We start from the raw sequence: 26,135 nt of genomic DNA on the forward strand, positions 1-26,135 counted from the left end.
CAGTTCCGTTTTTGTGTCTATTGAGGATTAAACTGGGGCCCAACACACACTAAACTGTCACTCTGCCCCACCCCCTCCAACCCTCCCTGAACTACATTAAGGATACAATCAGGGAGTGTTAGTGGTTACTCTACCTAACAACAGAACACTTTACTTTTACAAAGCAGGAACTCTACACTCATTGAATAACACCTCCTTCTTTGTCCCTCACTAAAACTTCTGGGAAACACAAATGAACGGTCCTAATGAATCTGACTAACCTAGGCTCCTAGCACAAGAGGCATGATATGATACCTGCCTTTTGGTGACTGGCTTACGTCTCTTACCATGTCTCCAGTGGGTGCCTGCCAGGTTTCTGATGCTATAATGGAATGACAGAGGCTGGGTGTTTCATATGAAAAAAAAAAACTTATATGGGCTATGGTTATGGGTGCTGGGGAGCTCAAGAGTGGCTGCCATGTCTGGTGAAGCCCTCTTGCTGGTGGGGACTTTAAAGAGTCCAAAGTGATTATCAGACCCCACAGGTAGCACAAAATGTCCTAGCTCAGATCTGTTAAAGTTATTTTTGTAAAATTGTGTTTGTTTCTCAGTTTCTCTCTTAACTCAGCTATCACCCAAATAATTGAGACTCCATTAAATTGTTTTAAGAAACTTCATAGCACAATAACTGAACAGTTATTACTCTATTCTTAACCCTCTAAGATAATCTGGCTTCCTCCCAGCATACATTCCAGAGATACATTGCACTTTGTGGCTTTTCAGCTCCAGCTCCTCTCTCTTGATGTCTCCTGGAGCTCTGCTTGTAGCTGAATCCCCTGCTTCCTCTTCTAACTCCTCCTCTGCTGCCTGGCAGGAAGTGCAGCCATATTCTCTTTCTCACTCAGAGTTTGGCTGTAAGCTGCTTTATTGGCATATCGGGACAATTGGGGAGCAGTGTTTACAAAAAATTGAGACAGGAGATTCTCAAAACAAGGATTGCAACCAGATACTGAGGGGGCAGGGGGTGCACAGAAATCAGCATTTGAGTTACACAACAACCTTGTGCCTACACTTTGACTTAGAGTCACATTATTATGGCCTCGTTAACATCGATTGTCTGCAAATGGTCCCACGTTTAAACTACAGACTGATTACATCTTCACCCTCATAGTGCCTCACAGTGAGCATTCTGTCTCAGCCTGTTGGAGATGCTCAGATCACAGCATTTCTCTGTGCTGTAACATGAATGAGTGCTTCATCTTCCTTAAGGCCAAATGAAATTTGTTTCAGGTGTATATTATCTTCTGTTATCCATCCATTTATTAATGGATCACATTTCTCTTGTATCCGTTCAGTTGCCCATGGCATCTTTTCCTGTTTTGTTAGCAATTCTTCATATTGAAATTTCAACTGAAATAAGCAGTATGGTGTTTTGTCTCCTGATTGGATTGTGGCTGACATGCTGATCAGTAGTTGCAAAGACTACTTTCCCTATTCGAATGTCTGGGCTGCGGCTAGGCAGCTAGTGCAGGGAACCTCTATTCTGAGCAGAGGAGCTCTTTCCTCTGCCCCTCTTCATTAGCTGTAAATGCCGTGATGAGCTTCAAAGATCCAGCTCATGAAGGTGCTTTTTGGAGGTAGTCAGAGAACTGAGGTTGGATGTGGTAGCTCATTTTTGTTATCTCCGCTTTTAGGAGGCTGAGGAGGGAGGGCACTCATGAGTGTCAGCCTAAGCTGAGCTACAGAGTGAGTTCCAGGCAAGATTAGAGTATATAATGAGACATTATTTTGGACCAGTACTGGAAGGCTGTGGTTCCCTGAATGTCTTATGGCCACCCAGGGATCCTTGTGAATTTACCCCTCATCCTCCTCTCTGGCACCAGCAGCTCATCCTTTCCCATACAGGATGGCCAATGCTCAGCCATGTTCTCCTAAAAACAATCTTTTGATCAGTGGTTCCTGTGTGACTTCTGGCTTTAGGCTGATGTGGGACATGTTCTGATTTCCACAATGGCTTTTTTTTAAAACCTATGTTTTCAGACACATACATCTCTGCAGATATCACTTTAGATTTTCTGCTTTTCTGAATTCCCTCAGTATAGCGTTTGCCTTTCTAGGACTGGGTCTGTTCATTTAAATAGGCTTTCTCATGTTAATGGATTTTGTATTATAAACATGATTTTCTTGGTTTCTTTTTAAATCTAATCTTCCATATACTTCTTTATAATACATTTTCTCCCTAAAGTTTTTACAAATGTGTTTTATTTGTTTAAATCAGAAAGGGGAAAAAGACAAATTCATCCAAAGACTGTGTTATTTTTCAAGGTACGTGATCAGTTTCTCAGGTACATAAACTTCTCATGCTTTGGCAGAACATTTGTGATATCTCCAAGGGTGACATATTGTGGCTTAATTTTATATACTGTGTTTCATTTATTCATAATTACATGGATAAATAATGTATGAAAGAGAAGTGGCAATTATGATCATGAGAGTAGTGGAAATTGTATCAAAGTTATTTGAATGATTTAAAATGGACAAAAATGCATTCTGTATTTTAAAACTGCACATATCTAGGTGTCCTTAAATATTTGTGCTTAGTATCTCCCAGAAATTTCAGGAAACTGGAAATGGAGGATGCCTGACACATTAACAAGTGTACATGTCTGTTGCGCTGATTCATGATTCCTCAAGCACAAGAACTACTAATCAGACTGATGCCCTTGACTTGTACAGCACTCACCACATATCTGCTGCCATATCAGCCTTTGTGGCAGTGATTGGGGTGAGATAAAATTGACATAGCCTCAGTTTCACATGAGACTCATACTCTGTATTCAGGTGCATAGGCAGACCATTTCCCTCCAGTATGTTCTGTAATGGGATGAAGGAATGCCAGCCGCTGAGAAAAGCTGACAAGAGATTTCATTCATTCTTAGGTCTCAGGGACCACCGGGCTGTACTGGAAGACAGCTGGTAATGGAACACATGCAAGAATCTTGTGAAGCACCTATGGCGTGTTCTCTTTGCTCCTGGCTCTTGCATATTCAATGGCCTTGCGTGGATTTCTGCAACAGGCATTCTTAGTGATGCCTGAGTAGACATTAGTTGAGATACCTGCTCACCTTGGCCCTGGTACCTGCTGGTTATCAGTCCTATAGTCACCTTAATCTTTCTCCATTCCTTTCTCTCATTTTTACCCCCTCACACTTAATAGAAAATAGTGAGGACACTTATTCCACACACTGTTGACTGGCTCTCCCTTAACCAAACAGAACGTGTCTCTCTCTTCATCTCTCTAAAGCAGTGATTTTTCAACTTGTGGGTTATATCCCCCATAGTGGTCTCATATCAGATATCCAGTATATCAAATATTTATATTACAATTCGTAACAGTAGCAAAATTATAGTAATGAAGTAGCAATGAAATAATTTTATAGTTGGGAGTCACCATATCAGTAACTGTATTAAAGGGTTAGGAAGGTCAAGAATCATCACTCTAGAGAATTTGAAGTATACTGTCTGTTACGTGTGTTAATGATCTGTAGGGTAGCAAATTAAAATACATCTTTGGGATACTCAGAGCAAAAATGCTGTCATCTCCATTATATTGTTCTTAAAACTTTCCTCTGCTGATGTACTCAGATTATGTCTTAACATGATGCTTAACATGGGCAGCCATATTCTTCAGCATCACAGATAACAGTGATTCACTGATTCCTCCAGTCATGTCACACAGCATCAACATGATGAAGTTAAATGTACATGTATTTGGTATTTGGTATTCTGTGATGGTTTTCTGCATTAAAATAACTTTAGTTCAATTTGGGGCCATAGAATATACTACTAAATTTTGGAGAATAATAGATGCCTTAAAGATAGACATAATATATATTTTATAAACTTCAAGTGAGAGAGAAGTGGCTCTCTTAATTCTCTTTTTCACACATAAATAGTAAATTTTATAGATTTAATTTATAGTTTTGAAAATACAAGTGCTAAGCAGCACATGACATAGGAGAAAGTATTAGTTTATCAAAAGTCAAAGTCTGCTGCCTATTAAATCTTTCCAAACTAGTAACTTAAGATAATCATTATTGTTGTAGATATAGGTTGCCACAGAGAGGTTTGAGTGGGTCAAGTCTGACTACAGTGTCTCTACTCTGTCTGTTGCTTGTCTTGGACTAGCATGTTGCCCATCACGTTCTACTCAGGCTAATGATGGATGCAGAGAGAATTGGTGAATACATAGCATTTCTTGAAGCCTAGGTTTAGATGTGGCAAAGTGTCACTTCAGCCTCACTGTTTTTGGTCCCAGCAAGTGTTGAGAGCATTTTCCAAATCAAGGGAAGTGTGTGTGTGTGTGTGTGTGTGTGTGTGTGCGCGCAGAGCAAGGGGCATAGGAGACCTCAGAGGAAAACCTCCGTGTACAAGGCAGCGTGAATAAGGAGGGACAATGTGGAATCCACACACACTGCTTAGTCATCTGCCAAGTCCTTTCTCCTCCTCCTGGCAGCCGCAGCTACACCAGATTTCCCAGCCTCTGGGAGTGCTGTAATGTCTGGCTATCTGACAGAGTTCTTCCAAGGTAATGTGAGCAGAAGTGACTTAGCCCATAAACATTTCTGATGGGAACACTCTGTCATTTCCTCTTTCTTTGGCTTTATTCAGCACACTTAAAAACACTTTGTTAAGATATCTTCATTGTACAAAGTGATGGGCTGAGCTCCATAACAACATTTTCAGTCAAATATATCATGTACATTAACCATACTCACCCCCCTACCTTCCCCTGTATCCTATCCCCACCCTGCTGATTCACGTGCTTTTCCCAAAGACTTCTTCTCCTTCCATGTCATGTGTATCTGTGTATGTATGTACATCAATGTATATGCATGTGCTGTGTATGTATATATGTGTGTGTGTTGTGCATGTGTCTATGCTGTTTATGTATGTGTGCATGTGTGTATGTATATGTCTGTGTGTACTTGTGTGTGTATGTATTTATGCATGTATGTTTTATGTATGTGTTCGTGCATGTGTGTGTATGTGCATGCATACTGACTGGTTTTGTGTCAACTTGATACATGCTTGAGTCATCAGACAGAGGGAGCCTCAGTTGAGAAAATGCCTCCATGAGATCCAGCTGTGAGGAATTTTATCAATTAGTGATCAGCTGTGGGTGGGGCCATCCCTGGGCTGGTAGTCCTCTGTTCTATAAGAAAGCAAGCTGACCAAGCCAGGGGAAGCAGGCCAGTAAGAAGCACCCTTCCGTGGCCTCTGCATCAGCTCCTGCCTCTAGGCTCCTGCCCTGTTTGAGTTCCTGTCCTGACTTTCTTATTTCCTTCGATAACAAACAACAACATGGAATGGAAGTGTACGGCAAACAAACTCTTTCCTTCCCATGCTTTTTGTCTTGATGTTTCACCTCAACAATAGAAACCCTAACTAAGACAGTGTGTACGTATGCATGTATGTGTTTGCATGCATGTATTTGTGTATGTGTCTATATGTATATAATACGTATTACAATATATATAATATATGTGTGTGTATTTCATGTGTCAGTTGCTTCATCATTTTTTCTTCTCTATCAGCCATAGCTAGACCAGATTTTCTCACCCCTCTTGTTGAAATACCGCAATGTCTGACTAATTTACTTATAACACTTACTTCACTTAGTATGATGATCTCCAGGTTTCCATTTTCCTGCAAAGGGCTTAGTCTTATTCCTCATGGCTGTGTGTGTGCCACATTTTTATGTGTTCTCTTTTAAAGAATGCGCTGTTCTTATAACCCAGGAGTTGTGTATACAGTGCTTCATTAAAAACAGATGTGCAGGTATCTCTCTACTGTTCGATGGGCTGTCCTTTGGGCATGTGTGCAAGCTTGTTGAGCTCGAAAGACACTTACCAACAAAATCCATTGCTTGACCACATTTTTTAGTCAGGCTTCTGAACATTCCTCTAGACCCTTCTATATTCTTCCTAAAGCCTATTTCACAGAAGAAGACAGAAAGACCTAACCAGCCAGGCAAGCAAACAGTAAACCCCATCCTGTATATCAGCCATTTTTCTACTGCTCAGGCAATGTCTGATCACTATGGCCCACTTCTGGTGAGTAGGTTAGGTTGCTTTGGTTAGATTCCACGTGTAACTGCAGACATCTTAGTATTGCTCCATCCACTAGCTTCAACCTGGCCATCATGGCTGCCACTTACTCAGGGATCTCTTCTTGCCTGTGCTGAATTTGATGTACAGGAAGTGGGCCTTTCCCACACTGAAAGACTACATTGCCTGTACCTAGCACAATGACCCCCAAATCAAGTCCTCTTTAGTGTACTTCACAAGGCTCACTCAAGTATTTTTTTATTTAATAGCATTAAATATCGTCAGAAACAAATGAGAGAAGCCCTAATGAATCACCTACTTGGCATTGTTGAGAGAAATAATGTATTGTGTTGGCCCATTACTTACTTTGGAATTTGTCACAGCAGCTCGATTTACCTTCAGTAAACTCAGATCCATGAGACAGGGCAGAGGGTTGTTGTTGAAAGTGTGCGGTGGAGGTTAGAGGTGAACAGTGGAGCTGTACAGAGAGATGGAATCACACCACGCAACAGATCCACTTAAGAGGTTTAATAAGGGAGATACAGAGACTGTCTCTGGAGACACACATGGAGAGAGAGAAAGAGAGAGGGGGGGTAGAGAGAGGGGTAGAGGTAGAAGAGTAGAGAGAGAGCCATGGGGTGGGTGTGTCTTTTATATGGCCCAGGGCAGGGCCACACCCCCATGGCAGGTAGGCAGTGACATCACAGCTAGGCAGACTCAGGCAGAATCCTAACAGTTATGCCCCAGCAAACCTCCAGGATGTGTTTTAGCATCTGTTAGGCCATTTGTCACCTAATTCCCTCCTGGGTTTCATGAGATTTCTTAGCAGGCACACAAGAAGAAAGGCAGCAGGAGGCAGGCTAAGTGTGGTTTCCAGCTGTCCCCTGGGTTTGCCACATTCCTTGCTGTGTCCACAGCCATACTGGTCCATGGGCTTGCCAGGCCGCATGCTCTCTCCGTAGCCACACTCACACCGAGTCCTCCGCTGCTACTGTAGACACCAGATACATTCTCATTTAGAACACTCAATGTCTGTTTGATCTTAGAGTTTAGTTTCAGACATGCAATCCATTATGAGTTTGAAAACATTATCCACTGGGGTATATCCTTTCCAATAGCCATAAAATATTTTTATTTGACTTTATGTTTTGATGTAGAACAATTTTCTCTCATAAAGAAGCTTCCTGAATTTATAGGAGATGATAACATCCCACTGCATCCATCAAGTAGCACCCTTCAGCTTCTGATGCTAAAATTGCCATTTTCTCTCTCTCTTTCTTTCTTTCTTTCTTTCTTTCTTTCTTTCTTTCTTTCTTTCTTTCTTACTTTTCTGTTTAGTATGAAGAGAAATGCATCCATCACCTCAAAAACCCTGAGAGTAGACATCTAGAAGTCACCCCTTTTTCATGTTACAGAAGAGCTAGTCACCTAGCCTACTAGTATTTACCGGTAAGGCAGCCTTGGGCCTTGGGCCATGTAGAAGTGAAGGAGATGAATGAGGGACGAAAAAGGACAGAGTAGCCATTAGAGGCTCTGTATCAGTATCAGACTGGTGCCCCCTTTTCTTTTGTTTCTCTTCATGTGGGAGTTCTAGTCCTATGGCACTGTTCCTTACAGTTAATGATGGATGTCTAATCTTATGGCGCTTGCTAGGTCTTAGATGCTCCACGTACATTTGTGCCTTTGGAGACAGATTCTTGTTATGTAACTCAGCCTGGCCTCACGGTCCTCCTGCCCTGGTTTCCTTAGTGCTGGGATTACGTTCACGCACGTAGGCTTTTTTGTTGTTGTTTGTTTGTTTTATTTCTTAGCAAATACTCATGACAGGGTTAAGATCTTCATTTCTCACTCAAGGAAACTAAGATTGAGCTCGTAAGAGCCTGGGCTGTGAACTGAACTCATCTCACTCGAGAGGCTGGGCCGTTCTGTTTCGTTGTGTGGAAAGGACCGGCTGCACTGTTCTCGGGATGGGCGTGCTCACTGTCGCGCAGAGGAGATTGCTGTTGCCGAGATAATAACTGCCAAGATAATAAGATGCTTCTTAGTAACTCTGGCCTGGCGGATTTGATCATGCTAGGTGTGAGGGTAGTGCCACCTTTATAGGCCTCTGCCCTTCTCCATATATCATGCTGGGGCTGGTTGGCAGTTGTGGGTACAAACTTTTCCAAATTCCTCTGTGATTCAGGCCCCAGTGAAGTTAGAGTATGGAATATCATGAGGGTGAAACCTATGTCTAAGCAAAAGTATGTTTATTCCATATATACTTACATAAGTACCTAAAATATACTTTTGATAATTTTATACCATATGGTATGAAACTTTCCTCTTTTGCTGTGATATAGCATTATGTTAGTTCCCAGAAGTTTCGTATTTCAGATTTTTGGATAAAGGAGACCCACCCTGCACCTTAAGGTTAGCAGCCCCTTTCTGTTATTTTATTTTAGAAAATACTTTAAAGAGAGAATTCACATATTACTGAAGCCACCCACTTAGAGTGCATAATTCAGTGACTCTACAATATTCATAAAGTTGTAAGCCATCATCAGATCTAATCTTATAAAGCCTTTTCATCCCCCCCAAAACACTTTAGCAATGGCTCCAATGCTGTCATTTCCGCCCAGCTCTGTCTCCCCACCTGGCATAGTCCTAGACAAGCACTGTCTCTGTCTGTGGATTTGCTTATTATGGAATCTTATAAATGACCGACCTCCTTTGGGACCGGCTTCTTTTATTAGTCATGACATCTCCAGTGTTTCAGTGATGTCTTTTTGGTCAGGATCCTGGATGGCAGAGAGCATTTGCTCTGCTAAATTGCTCATTCTGGAGACATGGGAGCTGTTTGAACTGTTTTGACTTCTTTGGTTACGTAGGCCCAGACCCACAGTGTGTCCCTCTCAGAAGTGCCCCTTCTAGTGCCCTGTTCCGGCGACAGGATTTTGGAAATGGTTGGGGGATATCCATGGGTCTCTTTCCCCCAACTAGTTTGTAGATGGATGCTTGATTTAGCTGAACTTACTTTGGGATTTTAGAATAATGAACTGAGACACTGGGCCCCATACCCTCTTCAGAGATGGAGATGTGGTTGTGCCTGCTGCTGCGTGGAAGAAGGTAGTACCTGATAGAAGAGAATGTGGGCACCGAGAGATGAATTATCCAGAGCACTAGGTAGCATTCATGTTTCCGAGTCTCTTTATCTCTAAGGTCTAGGGCATCTCTGACCCATTTATGTCATCTGTAAAGCATGCTATTATATCTTTTACTATATTTCACACTAAGTAGATATGAAAATGATCCATGAACCCAGATTATGTGAGGAGAGTTCAAAAATGCAGGTCAGCTGTCTCTCGGGCATCACTTTCATGGGAATTCACAGCCTAAAATAATTAACATTAAAGCTTGGTAAATTTTGATTCCTAAGTAATTTACATTAGCTAGAAGTAAACAAAACAAAGTTTTACATTTATGTTGTTGACATAAAACTAAGACTTTTAGACATTTTCTAACTTTTTTTTTCCAAGACAGGGTTTCTCTGATTAGCCTTGACTATCCTGGACTCAGAGATCTGCCTGCCTCTGCTTCCCTGAGTGCATTTTCTGGCTTTTAAAAATATGTTTGAATTTGGGTGTTAGGATGCATACCTAGCATGTACGTGGCCCTGAGTTTGATCCTCACTATGAAGAAAAGTAGCACTTTGGGAGCAGATACCTATGTGGTATACAATTAACTTTCTTCCACAGTTTATTGATTAAATGAATAGCTTCTCTTTCTCGCTCATATTAACTCAGTGTCACAAAATACATAGTTGGAAATAAGTGGTAGGTAAAAATAACTCAGACTTATAGAACATTTTTCTACTTTAAAAGTATGGTTTAGTGCATGCATGGAGTGTTTGAGACATAGAATGCAGGGTTAATTTAGTGTAACCTGGAACATCATATCTATTTTTAAAACGAGCTTTGGGACTTGACACCAAAGCTTTTGAGCCTACAGATATATTTACCTTTATTCAGCCATATCTAAGGTAAACTTTAAGAAAAAAACCCTGGCCCCCCTTTTCTATACTTTTCCTATATATGTATATGTTGTAAGAAGAAAGTTTTAGCATTTTAAAAAACAATTCTGTGTAGTTAGTGGAAGTCTGTGGCCACTTTCCCTGCCTGCAGTGTTCCTTTTCATCATGTTTACAGACAAACCTTGATGTCAGTCGTTCTTAGTAATGTATAAAATTACTTCTTGGGAAAAGCTTTGAAGGACAAAGATAAGAGCAGGAAAAGTCAGTCTAAGGAGAAGTGGGCAGGAGGGGATGCTGGCTCAAGAAGAGGGTAAGAAGTGAACCACATTCCTGACTCTGGAGTTGGAGGCAGAGGCCATGTTTGTTTCGCTCTGTGCTGGGGAACATATGGCCTCCATGTCGGGAGGGAAGGGGGTTTATGACAGCCTTGCCACCCTGTCTCTTACATAGGGTACCAGAAAATCCACTACCTGGGGTGTGACAACACACAGACTGGATGGACCCAGAACTTCTGGTGACATTACGAACTTCTGTAAACTTGACATCCCTAACTGGGCAACCAGAGGACTACCCTGTGATAAATGCTTGGAGGTGCAGGCTTGATGGCCTCACCTACAGTATGTCTAATAATAGTTTGATGGAGGCTTAGCACTCTGCATTTATGCTAAGCCTCTGAATAATTTGTAGGCACGCTGACTTTTGATACCCTTATCAAGCCTAGGGTGGCTTAGACACGAAGCTCCAGATCTCACGCAGCACGTGCAGATTTCCCTTGGTAGTATCATTCCTGCCTGGTGAAAATATATAGCTTTTCAATCCTTGTGGTGGCAGCTGTGTCTATGTTTATGCCCATGAGTTATTAAGACGATCAAGAGTCCTGGCATCGAGGGAAAGAAGGCAATATGGTAGAAGATGGTAAGAGCCGTGCAGAGAGCCAAACATCAGGAGCAGCACATGATCAGGCCTTTGCAGAGACTCTAAAGCTTATAAGGAAAAGTGAACCATGAGCTCCCTGTTCTGTTGTCCGTTGTTCCAGAGGGCAGACTCATATACATATGTGAGCTGGCTTGAATGAAGATTTACTGACCAGAATAGGAGAGGCAATCAAGCCCCAGAGGCAAGCAGAGGAGCTTGGGCTTGTTCCTGTGATAGAACATAGCAGTTAGCAAGCTCAGAAACCTACGAAGTCGGCTGTGGTTGAGCACTGATAGTGACAGCTCTTCTTATGCAAAAGAACCGAGATCCAAACATATGGAACACTATTTTGAGCCTCCTTTTAGTTTCTGCACTAAAAATCTAGGACATTTAATCTAGAAAACCAAGCCTTGCTGGCTTCTAGGTATTTGTTGATGTTGCTTTGTCAAATACTCTGGTGTTCACAGCGTTCTGAGACATGCCCATCCTGGTATTGACTTCCTGTAGGATGCCATTCAGATAACACGCCTTTTCTTCTGATATTGTTATAAGGAGGGATGAATTAGAGTGTGAGGATTTTATTGGGAAACTGGAGTACCTGCATGAGAGAAAATTAGATGGATCTGAGAATTGAAAGAAATAAACAATAGTTTGTGCCATTGGGAAGGAAAAAATTGATGTAGACAAAAATGCTATGTCTCCCTGTTTCAAGGCTTACTGGTACCGACTTATCCCACATAAAGGAGCCTCACTCTTTTTTAAAAAATATATTTTATTAATTTATTCATATTACATCTCAATTGTTATCCCATCCCTTGTATCTTCCCATTCCTCCCTCCCTCCCATTGTCCCCTTACTCCCCTCCCCTATGACTGTGACTGAGGGGGACCTCCTCTCCCTGTGTATGCTCATAGGGTATCAAGTCTCTTCTTGGTAGCCTGCTATCCTTCACTCTTACTGGATTTGCCAATGACTGTTCCCAGACTAAGAGGTGCTTTGTGAAGACTCACAGGATGGAGATGTGAGAAGATGAAGGCCCTTTGGAAGAGGTTTCAAATTCAAATGAAGTTAAAACTGTCTTTGGAGTTTACTTTTTTCTGTTTCTTGAAAGTGAATTTTTAAAACATATGTTGTTAATGGATATTAGACTCAGAGGGCTTCCCTATCCCAGCTAGTCCCCAAATAATGGAGATCTTTTGGTTTATAAAAGCCTTAAGGTACAGTAACTGGGCAGATATTAACCCTTTAAGCTATTTTGCTATTTCCCAGCTACATACCCAAGTTACCTGTCATAATTGTTTCTGCCCAGGCTGCGTTTGTTACAGCAGGCCGACCAGCCCTCATGGCCATGTGCTCATGGTCCATACTGCCCCACAATGACTTCCTTCCCTTTGGTTTCTGCTTCTGTTTATCCTCTGCCTCTTGATCCCCATCTGACCCCAAGGCCAGGAGCCTAAGCCCCATCTACTTCTTGGTTGCCCAGTTACAGGCTCCTAGCTAATTTTATTAACTAACCAACTTTAAGTTGGGGAGCAAGGTTTATACAACATCACTTGGCTTAAATGAAAATGTGCTCATCTGGGTAGCAACCAGCTGTTGGGGGTCAGTATTTAGCATTAGAATACATAGTGCCAGACCAACCTCCTACATTTGTATGTATATGTATATATATGTATAATACATCTTGGTTATGGTTTTCTCTCCCTCTACTTCTTTTAACTCCCTTCCTATCTGGATCTATTCCCTTTCTATACATCATCAGAGGACAAACAGGCTTCTAAGAGCTATAATAAAATATAATGATATGACAAAAACTACCACGATGGAATTGGAAAAAACAAACAGAATGAAATGAGACCAAGAGAAGATACAAGAAGCATAGACTCACTTGTTTATGAATCCCACTCAGGAATCCTATTGGGGGACAAAAGCTAAACTGGAAGCTCAGATATTTATGCAAAGAACCTGTAGGGGAAAAAGAGAGAAGAAAAATATTTATCAATAAAATAAAATTTAAAAATAAACAGCTGTGGTCTGCCTGTATTTAAGTCACTATCTCTTTCCAGTAGGCCAGCTGTCCCTCCGACTTTAAGGATGCACCCAAATACCTTGAAGAGTATGACATGAACATATCCTCTGCCTAGACCATCGAAGTCCAGAGAAGGTCCTCTGTGCTTCTAGAGCTACTCACATGAAAGGAAAAATCTTCAGGATGTGGTTCTGTGTGCTCTTAGCATCAGAAGACACTAAGAGTCTGAAGACACAGCCCACAGTCTGGGCTACACAAAGACCGGATCAAAGCCCAGTTAAATGGCAAATACAAGGAGATATTGCTGTAAGGAAAGCTCTGGGCATTAATTGGTACATAGACTGTAAATGCTCACAGTTTGTTTCTTGCAGTTTAAGCACGGGGAGAATTATGGGGTTGGTCTTGTTGTTGTTTCTAAGACATCCAAATGTATACAGACTACACTAAATTAATGGTCTTTTCTTAAATTTTGGTTCAGTATTTTTAATTTATAAAATAAATTTTCTTCTAATTCTGGGTTCATTATGCCTTTATAATAATTACTTGTGATATTTACAGTATATTCAAAACAGGATTTTGCAAATATAAGTCTATTATAGTGCTTATTTTCTAAAATAAATCTAGAGTACAAAATTGAAGTCTTAGCATTATCACCTAAATTCAACATGTACTATATGTTTGTAGTACTTAAAGATTCATACTATTACAAAACTTCTTTGACCACATTACTTGGGTTTGTTAGTTCATCAGCAGTGCTCTACCTATTTTGGGCACATTTCTCAATTTCCATCTTTCTGACTTTCCAGTTATTGTTTTTACTGTGAAGTATATTTGATAGGTGCTCTTGTCTTAGTTTTACTTGCTGTGTTTTCAAATTGACCTGACTTTACATGTTTTATCCTTGCTTAAAAATGGGTGGACTATGATTATGTTAGCTTTACTGAGTGAATCCAAGCCTTGGTGTCAGGACCAGTTATGAAAAGTGCAGGGCTGTGATGTACTGTGGAGCTCAAAATAAAGGCCTCTCTGGAAGGCACAAGGCTTGCATTTGTTCTCCAGAACTACTAAAAGAAAAATGCACTTCTTAAAATATATAGTTTTGGGGCAACTAATACATATAAATTGACTCACGGTACTCTGGTTCTAGACTGTTGAAAGTAGCTGCCTGAAGAAGTCACAGGATGTTTTAGCTTTACCTGAAAAATGTGAGGGGAGAGAAGTTGACTGATGGAGTGAAAAAGACAGAGAGCAGGATTGTCTTAGAAAATGCCTGGTTGTGCTTGAATCTGAAAAGGGCAGTAAAAGTTAAATTGGGGTAACAAAGAAAGTTACTTAAAGATAGGTAGAATTACTTTCCTACAATGTTGAAAACAAACAATGGTATTGAAATTTTGACAGCATTTGATTGATTCTGATGGATTTATTTAGAGGTTGACAATGGGGCTTGTGAAAGGTGCAAAATATCACACGAGGGAAATGCAGTTTTTATTTGTGCTTTAGTAACAGTGAAATCATGGTTATTAGATTTAGATGTGCTCTGGCTGCTGTGTTAATGGTGAGAAACCCAAGCACTTGCAGAATAATATGTAAACCAATGTTTGCTGCTGAACACAAAAATCAGAAAGGACTATTTAGGTGAGTTCACTCTGTACAAGGATGATCCTCCTCCCAGATGACACAGGTTAGCCAATAAAAAGACCCAGTACAGGTGTGGATACCTCCCTGTGGGTGTCCTACCCCCCACCCCCAGTCAGAACAAGTTACTGCCTTTGTTCTTGGCTGCCCAGAAGAACTTGACATGAGGCCTATTGCTGAAGGCAGCACACATGTTGATCGTAGCACTCAGGGATAGCAAGCTGACCTGAAGGTTTCCTTCTGCTGCCTAAGCTCTCACAGTACCAGAAGGTGCTATGCAGGCGGCTGGGGAAGAAAAGTGACCACCAGTCTCACCCAGCTGTGAGCCCTGAGAGCTACAGCAATGAGTGGCCTGGAAAGCCGTGCTCATGTGCACAATCGTGGCATGAATATTGTGGGGGCAACAAACCACTTCCTGATTGGATTTAAGGGCCTCTTTGCAGGAGAGAACTGGTGCCTGATATTGTGGATTTGGCTAACAACCCATGGCTAGGGAAGCCATGGGCCTTACTCTGTTCCTATTGTTCTGCGTAATGGATATAGTATCAAACTGCCTTCTAAATACTTATTTTTTTATTCCCATATATTAGTGTAGCTGTCAGTCAGTGTAGATGGCTGTTAAAACAGAGACTCGTTGCTGGCCAGGGGGTAGAGAATAAGTGATTCCAGAGTGCCTAGCTATCAATGGGACATCTATATTACTCCCACTACTGGCAAGGCTCAGAAATGAAGAGGAGGAAGAAGGTCTGTAAGAGCTAGAGAGTGGAGGCTATTGGGGAAAAACAGTGTCTTCTGGACATGACAGGGCAACTACATCCACCAACTGACAGCAGCTGTGGTTGACTATGGGAAATTTGTACATGATCAAGCCAGTAAAGATCCCAGCATGCATAGGAAGGGCACAAAGTCTCCACCTCTAGGTAAGGAGCTGTTGGCAGTTGATGGTGGCTAGGGGAGGAGGAGCTAGCTTTCTTTAGGTTTGGGCCCCTGAGCTTGACTATATTCTAAAGGGTGGCGCTACAGTAGGGCAGCACCCACTGAACACACTGGTCATAGGACCACGTTTACAAGCCTGGTCCCATGTCTCACTTTCCTCTTCCCTGAAGAAAGGATTTTGACTCCCTACTATAACTTCTACCTCAGTTAATATGATAACGATTTTGTTTGGCTCTTGGTTTGATTTAAGGCAATTAGTAGTGATTTATGAGTAGATAGATATGGCGCTCTCTCTCTCTCTCTCTCTCTCTCTCTCTCTCTCTCTCTCTCACACACACACACACACACACTCACACACACACACATGCATACACACACACATGCATACACACACACATGCATACACACATAATCAAAGTACATTGTATATATGTATGAAATGCTCAATGAATACATAAAATATAACTAAATGTATAAAACTGGAAAGTATTATCAATAAACTAATTTAAACAAAATTGTGTATAATATGTAACATAATTTGATAGCCAAAAAAGCATGTTGGGGGAAAAAGGCCTTATTTGAGGTTTTAAGAGGAAGAACCAGGGGGTGAGAGGTAGATAAAGATGAGCAAGGGGAAGGAGCTAGTGTGTACCCCAAGCTTCTCCCTCAGAAAGTGGGCTGGAGATTTGTTGAGCATTCTAGAGGAACGAGAGCTCTGCGGTTTCTGTCGAATGGCCCTTTCCTTTGGACTGTGAAAGGAAGCAAGATGGAGAGGCTAGACTGAGCAGGGCAGGTCTGTGTGAGTGAGACGAATGTGTGGCCGCAACCAGTGCAAACAAAGAGCTTGGTCCAGATGCTTCTCAGAACCTGAGAGAGAAGTGAGAGCAGGGGATGCTGACACAGTGCTGCAGAGAAGATGTTAGCTGCGGGCTCTTTCTGGCCTCTGTTCACTCAGGTGCCACCTCACACTCAGCACTGCCACACACTTCCCAGGATGTGAGCATGCTGGCCTCTGACTCAGTTTCTGTCCATGTATTTTTTCTTTGATCCACTTCCTCCTATTAAAAAGGACAGATGGCTCAGAGGTTAAGAGCACTGGCTGTTCTTCCAGAGGTCCTGAGTTCAATTCCCAGCAACCACATGGTGGCTCACAACCATCTATAATGTGATCTGATGCCCTCTTCTGGTGTGCAGGTGTACATGCAGGAAGAACATAATAATAAATGAATAAATCTTAAAAAAAAAAAAAAGGGATTTATTGAGACACAGTTGACATTATGTTGGCTTGAATACCCACCCCCTCTCAATCCACTCGCTGACTTTGGAATAAAATATAGAAGGAGGAAAGACGAAAAGAAAGAGAAGGCAAGATAAATCTCCAACTCTGTACTCCTTATTACTATATGTGCTCGCATCTGGTGCTCTGCCATCTGGCTTAGGATGAAGAGCTGGTTACCAGGGACAGTGTGTGAGGGGCGGGAGAGCTAAGGCAAAGCTGTTTGTCTAGTTTCCAATTTCTTCATCCCGATGAAGGCTAAAACATCCCAGTATTTGTTTTTTCTCCACAAAGTCACATTCATAGGCCTTGCCCCGTGCCTCTCCTTCACCAAGAAAGGCTTTGGACTCTCTACTGCAACTTCTACCTCAATATCATTAATTAATTCTACCTCAATTACTATGTCTTGTTTGACTTATTGGGGGATAACTATGAGCAGGGAAGAGGCTGTGAGCTGTGTGTGTGAGCCATGCACAGTCAAGGGACAGTGAGGCAGCACAGTAAAACCTGCTGGGCACAAGGAACAATAGCCTTGTCTTTCAGTGCAATAGCCAGGGATCACTTTCATCTAGGATGGCCCGGGACAGAGATGCTTTGGAACTGGGACTGCCAACTAGAGTGGCAAGCAAGATTTTGACCCGCTTCTGCTGAGGACCAGGGCAAAGCCTTCCTGGTGGAGGAAATCATCAGCAGCTTCAGAAATATGAGGCCAGGGTTGGTGTGCTTGGGGTAAAGGAAGTCTGCCGAGGGTAGGGGTGGCTACCCCTGGCCTGCATCACTCAGGAGTTTGGCTTTTCTTCTATGAGCACCAAAGCGTTTTCCAGCCGCCTTCGCTTCCCTGCAGAGGCTCACTCATTTATATGCCTATTTGCAGATTCATCTGTGTCTCCCTGTTTCATCTGTTAAGAAGGAAAATCCAGTTCCTTTGGTCATGGTGACGTCACTTTTTAATCTTGTCGTTTCCACTAACCCCTTATCTGGGTCGTCTATTCTGTTCTGCTTTTTGGATTGCCTTCTGCTATCTGCACAAAACAGTTTCATTGCTTTGACAGATTTGAGAGTTCAGGACCAAAATTTTGTCAACTTTTAAGTTTTAGTGAGTTTTTCACCTTTTCAGGGATGGCTTTAAAATGGGAAAAACACATTTATATGCAAAAGCAGTTGATAGTATTCTGAATTTGTTTGTTGTTCTGTGATGAAGACATGAAGAAATACTGAAACATCTCATTCCTTGATAATGAGGCCACTTTAAACAAAAGTGGAAAGAAGAGAAAATAAAAAGAAGGTGTCTTAATTACTCTTTTGTTGCTCTAATAAGGCACTATGACCAAGGCAACCTATAGAAAAAAGCATTTAATGGGCAGTTTCAGAGGCTGAGTCCATGACCATACAGTAGGGAGTATAGCAGTAGGCAGACAGGTAGGTATGGCACTGGAGCAGTGGCTTAGCACTTACAACCATATCTGGAGGCACAAGGCAGAGAAAGGTAACTTGGAGTAGTACTGGCTTTGGAAACCTCGAAACCCATCTCCAGTGACACGCCTCCTCCAACAAGGCCACACCTCCCAATCCTTCCCAAACAGTTCTATCAACTGGGGCCAGTATTGATACACATGAGTCAATGGGGGCCCAATTTTCACTCAAACTGCCACAGGAGGATCTTAGTTTGCATTAAATTTGCTTAGCAATGGAAGTTGTAGATAGTCCTTCTGTGATGCTATAGCTATTTACTTTAAACACTTACGTGGTCAAACGGGACATGCCTTGCAACTTTTCTCTCTTGGTAAAGGTAGTTTTTGTTGTCTGTTTAGTACTAAAAGTTTAGTTTCATGTATTATTTTCAATAAAAACAAAACAAAACAAAAACCAAGAAGCCAGGTTGTTGACATGCACCTGTAGTTTCAGCACCCAGGAGGCAGAAATAGGAGGATATTGAGTTTATAGCCAGTCTGGGCTATACAGCAAGTTCAGTGCCAGCCTAGATCTATACAGTGAGAGCCTATCTGAGGAAACCAAGAGCTGGGACGTAGCTTAGAGGGAGACTGATTACCTAACATATACAAGCCTTGGGTTATATCTCTAGCACTGAAAGGAGGGTGGAGAGGAAGCATTTAAATGCTTAATGAAAGGGAGCAGTTTGGTAAATATGGCATATCCACTAGAACATGTATGCCATCATTAAAAAGATGATTTCCTAGACTATTATGAGTGAGCATATTGGTGTAATGTTAATGGCGGCAGGGGGGTGGGGAATGTGTGGAGAAAAGTATGAAATTACACATTGCTGAGATCTTAAAAACTGCAAGGATTACCTGTGTTTCTAAGTAAGTACAGATAGCTTTAAGACAGATAGGCAAGACTTGCAAGTTCTCAAGTTGGGGTGGTCTGAGTGCAAGAGTGCCAATTCCCATAGTCTAAGCATAAAGTTTTGTGAACAAGACACAGTCTTGAACATGACTAAATACATTTTCAAGAGGAAAGAGTTCTGCTTCGCGAGAGCAGTGTTGTTCAGCTGTCAGCCAACTTGCTTCGTTGCCACAATCTAATCCTCACTCACCTCTCCTACTCAGATACCTTTCATTGAATAGATGATTTTCACTCTGTTTGCACACCTCCAAGAAAATCTGGTCAGGGACAGTAGTGTCTGTCAGGGTCTGGTGTTCACAATAACTCAAGAGAGCCATGTGAAGATTTGTAGTTGCTTCTTTCCCACAGTGCCTGGAGCAGAATCAGCATTGATGACTATCTGGCACTCACAGGGGCAGAAGGAGGGGTTATGGTAGTGGAATCCCTGAGAGGTTCTCATGGAGTTGCCTGCACATTAGATGGAGACCCCAAAAAAGTCTTGCTGCTACAAAAAGAAAGAAAGGAAAAACAAAAAGAAAGAGAAAAGTTAAATAAAGAACAGTCCAGTTCATGCCTTCTGAGAACCTGCTCTTATAGGGCATGGCTGCCCTAACCAGAGCCTTCCTTCCTGACAGGGGCGTAATCTCAGTTCTTCCTCTTCAATGAGTCATTCGTCTCTCTCCTCATAACTCTTCGGCCCATCTTGCCATGCCATCAGGAGCTGTAATTGTGATGTCTTGAGAGTAACTGTCTTCTGGGCCCCACCTTCTTCCTTTACTGTAAAAGCTCTGTCAGGTTAGAGCAAGCAAGAAAGAGCAAACACTTGTTCATACATGCTTATTGCCGCATCACTCACAAGAGCCAAGAGATGCAATCAACCTAGATGTCCACCAATAAGTGGATAGATAAAGAAAATGTGGTATATGTATACAGCAGAGTTTTATTCAGCCATAAAGAAAAATGAAGTCATGACAGACACAGGAAAATGGACGGGGCACAAGATGATCATATTAAAGTAAAATAAGCCAGACTTGGGAAGATAAGTATTTCATATTTCCTCTCATATGCAATATTGTTGTAAGTTTATGTGTCTATATATCTCTATATAGGACATGACAGTGGATAGGGACTTTAGGAGTAGAGGATGAGGTCTAAATGAGTGGGGGAAGGGGGACAGTGGAGAACAACCAGACACAAAAGTCATGAAAACAGAAGGAAGCAGTTGGGTGAAGGAGGGGCATGAGAAAAAAAGAGGGGAAATGTAAGCAAAGTGAAATGACGCGCATGTGTGAAATAGTCAACTGATGTTCATTTTTTTCTTTTTTGCATATGCTAACCCCAGTTAACAATAATAAAATAATATAAAACCAAAAGCTATCGCAATTCTTCCTGTGCTGCTGTGTTGTTGGAGAGATCACTCTCTCCAACAATGCCCAGCCTGGAACAATTATTTGAAGTTTGCTGAAATGCACCAATCTACTTCCTTCTACCCAGCCACGAGCTGGTGTCAGTGTGGCGAGTCGCTTTGTTTGTGCCTTCGAGCTGTGATTGCCTGTGTGTGTAAGTCCTGGGTGCCATCTCCAGCACTGGAGGAAGAGTGGGGAACATCAAACATATGTTTGATAATTGCGGTATACCCGCTAGGATGTATGTGCGATTATTAAAAAGATAATTTCCCAGACTATTATGACAAATATGTTAATGTAATGTTAAAGTGATGCAAGTGGAGCATGAAATTACACGTTTCCTGAGCTCGTAGACACTTTGGGAATTATTTGCGCTTGTTATATACACAAAGTGTAAAAAAGAACACACAGGTGAGGGTTGACCAACTCATTGGTTGCTTTTTATCCTGACAATGCACCTCCCAGTCTGCTGTCTGGAATCACATAGAATACCATCTCTGAAGGGTCTGGTGATGATCTGCTCCACCCTCACTTTCCCATGATGAGAGCCTTGACACTTGAGAATGTTGCTGTAGATCAGCTAACTGTGTCAAGCAGCATGTAAGTAAAGCCCAGACCACTGCTGCCCCAATCCGGGGGCCTTTTCACTATGTACCTATTCTTATACTCCAGAAATGTCAAAATTTTGCTTAGCTGCCATCTTTCTTTTTTTAAACAAAACTCTTACGCATAGACTTAGTTGTAAGAGAACTCAAAACCCACTGTAGCATCTTTAAAAACTCCTCCAAAGCTCGGCAGTTCACAGGAGTGACATTAATTAGCATTAACTCTGCCCATGTTGTACCCTCCCACCCAGGTGGACTCTAAGAGTCCCTTGACAGCAGCAATTTTTAATTTTTGTCTCACAACGCCTGATGCGGTGTTGGCTTTTGAGGATACTCAATGAGGCAAAATAAAAGAACGAATGAACCAATAATGAGCAGATTGGAATGGTGCCTTTGTTCCCTTGCAAAGAGGAGTCGCGAGGAGCGAGAGTGAGATGGATCCCTGGGGCCTGGGAGCACAGTGAGTGATGGGGAAGCCTTTCCGACTCTCCGGCTGAATGAGCAGCGATAACATTAAAATGGCAACCTTGAAGTAGCTAGCCATGATTTAGGGAGTACATTCAGATGGCTTTTTGTAAATAAATCAACGAAATAGCAGCCTATAGCCAGGCAGGAGGACTGGACCTCACAGGCAAGCTTTCAGATGTTTACCTGGCAGAGAGGGTATGGCCACCAAAGTCACTACAGCAGGACTTTTGTCCGCTCCACACGGTAGCTTCTGTCACTTGTCCCTTAGAAGACTTCCCCCCACCGAGCCTCATTGCTCCATCATTGAGGCTGTGGCAACTTGGCCCACAATTTCAGATGTTCCCTGCTGTGTGGCTTGTACTCCCCTTTGAGTTTCTTTTGTTTTCTAATGGGACATTTAGGGCCCTTGAAACTAAAAACAAACAAACAAACAAAAAACATTTCTTAAAAAAAGATCTGTGGGAAGTTCTGATGATGAGCATGTCTCTGAGTTACGGTCTATCTCAAAGAATAAATGGGCCTAGGAAATGGTAAAGTCAGCCCATGCCTCCCTTCCTCATTGAAATATTTTTGCTTCATTTCCCTAATCTCACAGGCCAGAATCTCTTGATTTATAGGTAGCAATTCACTGTGTTGAGATTCCGATTTATATTTCTAAGCCAATGGGAGTTGAATAGATGGGGTTTAGCTAAGTTCTTTCCTTTCCTTATCGTTTACAGAACAATAAATATCTTTTGAGCCACCCAAGTGCATATTGAATTGTCTTATCCCAAGTCTCCACCCGACAGGAGTTTAGAACTCAAATGGAGGGACAGTTCAAGGGGAGAGGAAGGGGTGATGAGGCTGAGAAGTTGGGGTGTCCCAGCTTGTGGGAAGCTCTGGTGCAGGAGTAAGAGCTTGTAAACTGGTGAGCAACACTTTGCTTTTGCTTTCTTTTTGATTAAGACTTGGTTTTATTTTGTGTGTATGATATGTTGTCTGCCTGCATAGATGTATGTACACTATGTGCAAGTCTGGCCCTTGGAGGCCAGAAGAGTTCATCAGATCCCCTGTTGTGAGCTGCCATGTTGGTGCTGGGAACTGAACCAGGGTCCTCTGCAAGAGAAGCATGCATTCTTAACTATTGAGTCAGTCCTCCTGCACCCACGGTGTGATATGCACATATCTATATCTTATCTATTTATATTTACAGAGATATCTATATCTATTCATATTTTATATAGATTTTATATGTGTATATATGAATGCCATGACGTACATGTGGACATCAAAGGACAGTTCATGGGATTTAGTTGTCATCACTTTCAATGACATGGGTCCCTAGGATGAAACTCAGGTTTTTGGGCTTGATGGCAAAGGCTCATTACTGAGCCATCTTGTCAACCTTGCTTATGGTGTCTAAACCAAAGACCAGTCCGTTGACAAAGGAGATGCCCAGTGGTGTGTGTGTGTGTGTGTGTGTGTGTGTGTGTGTGTGTGTGTGTGTTGTGCACATGAGTGTGTCTTTTCCCTTTATCATTCTCCACCTTTTCTGATCTAGGGGCTCTCACTGAACTTAAAGCTCAGCATTTTGACTTCACTGGCTGGCTGGCAATCCTGAGTGATCCTCTGATCCCTACCTCTCAGTGACATCGCTGTTCCTAGACTTTTACATGAGTACTGGGTATCAAACTCAGGCCCTCGTCCTTGTGCAGCAAATACTTTACAGACTGAGTCACCTCTCCTCAGACCCAGTTTTCCCTTTACAAATACTATTACAACGATGCCGGGCGGTGGTGGCGCACGCCTTTAATCCCAGCACTCGGGAGGCAGAGGCAGGCGGATCACTGTGAGTTCGAGGCCAGCCTGGTCTACAAAGTGAGTCTAGGACAGCCAAGGCTACACAGAGAGACCCTGTCTTGAAAAACCAAAAAAAAAAAAAAAAAAAAAAAAAACAAATACTATTACAACGAAAAGCATATATTGGAAGCACAGGAGAATATGCCTGTAGGATCAGTTCCTTGGATGGAGTCACTGGGTCAAAGAATGTGTATTTGTAACCTTCCTTACAGGCTATGTCAAAGTTCATACCCAACAGCATACCTGGAATGAGATTTCCTCTCTTCTGACTCTGAGGAATGTAAATATATCCCACCCTGCAGAGTGCAACAGTCTTTGATTCTATCCTCTACCAGGCGTCATCCTCAAAGAGGGAGAGATGGTCAGTCTTTTGCTCTCTTTAACGAGAAAAGACAGAGGTTCAAGATGGACAACATTATGTCTAAATAGACTAAAGAAAACCTCTGTGTTCTAGTTTAGAGCAGTGTTTCAGTAGGAAGACAGCAGAAAGCATAAAGAGAAGTGTCCAGCATCCAGGCTGTTAGACCCCAAGGTGAAGGAGGTCTCCACACACAGCAGTGGCACAGGACTCCTAAGTACTCACAGCTCACTGATGAATGCTTGTTAGCACTCCTGGTTTTCTCTTCTCTAGATTTTTGGGTGGTGCTATTTTCCAAGGAAATGATTGAACTAAGCCTCCTTTGTCCTGAGCCTTTACTCTTGACATATGTGGGCCTCTTTAATCAGTCCCCCACATCAATAGTTTTTCTTTAATATATAAATATGTGTGTCTTTCATGGGATAATAAAGAGCTAATGGCATATGATAGTTTGGATGTGTTATAGGACTGCAAATTTAAATCTGTGTTTTTCCCACACACTATTTAATGGAAGATGAAGGCCAAAAGTTGTAGGTTTTAGGCTCCAATCCATGTGTATTAACTGAAAGGCAAATGAAGTTTGGCCTATGCATCCTCTCAATATCTCTAGTGCCGTCTGACCTCATGAGGGCCACTCTCATATCATGGGAAAGTAACTGAGGGAAAACGTACAGAGAACAATCGTGGCACTTTGAGAAACAATGTCTGGGGCAAATTGCACAGTTAAGTGCAAGAGTTACGTGGAAGAAAACTGAATTTGGCTTCGGTTGCCTAGCTGTCCTCTCTGAGAGGCAGATACTCATTGTATAATCCAACAAGAATATCAAGCAAGCAGACAGCTTGCATCTGGCCCAGGCCTGCTCTTCAAGACAGTTTATAAGATAGGAGAGATGGCAAAGAAAACAAGTTGTCAGGGTGCCTGAAAAAGAGGGGAGGGGTATGTGAAAATAAGGCAAAAATAATGACCAGTTTAATGACTATGTGAGGGCCAGCGGCAGGAGGTTATACATACATGGACTCTGCTCCCTGAGAAGCGGTCGGGCCTAGGCAACTCCAACAGCCCTGAACAAATAGGATTAGATTCTTCAACTGGAAAGAAGTTCCCACAGTTCAGAGGCAGCTTGTTAGGGAGCTGGGCCGACCTTCCTCCCTCCAGCAGTTTATCCATGGACTGCCCCGCTCACTCCTGCTCCAGCTGAGCATCTCCCAAATACTCCTTGCCCTTCCCGTAGCTGCCCTGGTCCTCCTCAGAGGCCTTCTGGCCTCCTCTCTCTTTTCCCTATGTCCTGGAGTTCCTCTCAGGACTGGCTGCCTTTCGTCACTCCCAGTGTTCCCTGCCTTGCCACTTCACTTTGCATCACAGCAATCCTTTCTTGTCCTCCACAGCTAGAGGGTCAAAGCACTCCTTAAGGGTCTCTAATACAGTGGGTCCTTAACCTAGGGGTCACTACCTCTTTGGGGTCAAACAACAACACAGATATTTACATTATTACTCATAACAGTAACAAATCACAATTATAAGGTAGCATTGAAAAATATTTTATAGTTGGGGTCACCACAGCATGATAAACTGTTAAAGAGTTACAGCATTAGGAAGGCTGAGAACCACTGTTCTAATAGTTAAATACAGAATCATCCATAAGACCCAACAACCCAGCTACTGGCAATTTACTCCAAGGACCTGAAAACAGGTGCTCAGATTAAGCTTTTGTACTATTTATAGAATGCTTTCTATTAAAAGGTAGACCAACCCCAGTGTCCATCAGCTGATGAAGGGCTAGCCAAGCTGCAGTTCAGTCACATGACACTGGACATTTATCTTCTACAGGGAAATGAGGGTACTACTTTATGTATTCATGCTATAATATAGGCAAGCCCCAAAAGTGTTGCATATTAAGCGAGAGAAGAGAAGCTAGTTACAAAGGCTGTGAATTGAATTATTTGATTTATTTGACATATCCAGAACAGTTATATTGAGTGGACAGGAAGCTAGCGGTTGTCAAAGGTTAGGGATGGTAAGTGGATAAATATTGTTTATTGGGCATGAGCTTTTGATTTGAGATAATAAAGATCCATTGGAACAGCTGAGCATGGTAACACATGCCTTTAATCCCAGCACTCAGAAGGTAAAGGCAGGCGGATCATTGTGAGTTCGAGGCCAGCCTGGTCTACAAAGCAAGTCTAGGACAGCCAAGGCTACACACAGAAACCTTGTCTAAAA

General features: G+C 42.2%; 1 long non-coding RNA gene across 1 annotated transcript in view; it reads left to right on the plus strand.

The window, feature by feature from the left end:
- LOC311597021 overlaps positions 1–26,135 on the plus strand; it is a 323,741-nt gene that overhangs the window by 169,833 nt on the left and 127,773 nt on the right. The gene's annotated exons all lie outside the window — the stretch shown is intronic.

The sequence above is a fragment of the Acomys minous genome (assembly GCF_964271855.1).
Source record: "Acomys minous genome assembly, chromosome: 4".
NCBI classification, from domain to species: domain Eukaryota; kingdom Metazoa; phylum Chordata; class Mammalia; order Rodentia; family Muridae; genus Acomys; species Acomys minous.